The following is a 1,084-nucleotide window of genomic DNA, read 5'->3' on the forward strand; positions in this document are numbered from 1 at the left end:
TTTAAACATGGAAAAAATTTGAAGATGATTCCCAAGACGTTGCCCAAAAATCACGAACTGCATATCTTGGTGAACGGCGTTCCCACTGCGGACAAAAAGGTTTGGCAGCAGGTTGTTTGCCTCGAAAAAGTGTTGAAAGCATTCAGTGTGCTGAAAAAGATAAACCCTTTTTACAAAGACATTGATATTTCGACAATGAATGAGGAATATATTTGTGGCACGCAAGAAATTGATGGAAATGGAAATTCATTGACTCCCGAAGAATTACTGAGCGTAACAGATCCACTTGCGTTAATTAATGATGGATCTGATGCGTTGACACGCGCTTCCGCTGCGCTTCAAACAGAAGGGCCAGCGGATAGTAGTCACGACGTCCAAGGTGACCAAAACGCTTCGAACATACAGGAGCAGGATGAAAATCAGTCTAGGCTTGCACCAGGCAACGTCTACAAAATTTTAACACAGCCCGAGGCTTTGTTGCGAAAACTATCTGAGGGTGAAGCCAATGATTTGTACGATCATTACTCTATTCATCCAGTGAACGTTCAACCACCGAAAGATTTACTGGGCGCTTACCAAATGAAACGCGTCGAAGCCGAGCCAGTTAGCACTTGGGACAAAAACTTGGAATACATGAGCTTTGTTCATTTGTTCCCTAAGGGTCGCTTTGGCAAGCACGATGATAGACCATTTGGGAAAATAACGGAAACCGAGTATCGTTTATCCCGTCTTTTGAACAAAAGTCCAATTTTTAGACGAGATTACGCCTATTTGTTCCATTCTTATCAAGAATGCGAAATGAAAGCGATTTCTAGCAGTTTGAACTACGTTCTTCGTGTTAAAAAACCCATGCCAATTGGGGTTGAAAATTTGCTCAATCGAGTTGAATCTGGCGATAAAGAACTTGAGAGTAATTTAGCTACTTTCTTGGGTCATATTCGAGGAACGAAGGACTACTGGTATAAAGTCCTTAGATCCGTTTTAGCGATGATTCGGGAATTTGGTCCTCCAACCTGGCTCTTGACTTTTAATCCAGCCGAATACGATGACTTGGAACTTCACGATCACTTGAGAAAAGTGAATT

Source organism: Phalangium opilio, unplaced genomic scaffold (genome assembly GCF_054372755.1).
Source record: "Phalangium opilio isolate 3A_F unplaced genomic scaffold, DU_Popi_V2 ptg000060l_1, whole genome shotgun sequence".
Classification (NCBI taxonomy): domain Eukaryota; kingdom Metazoa; phylum Arthropoda; class Arachnida; order Opiliones; family Phalangiidae; genus Phalangium; species Phalangium opilio.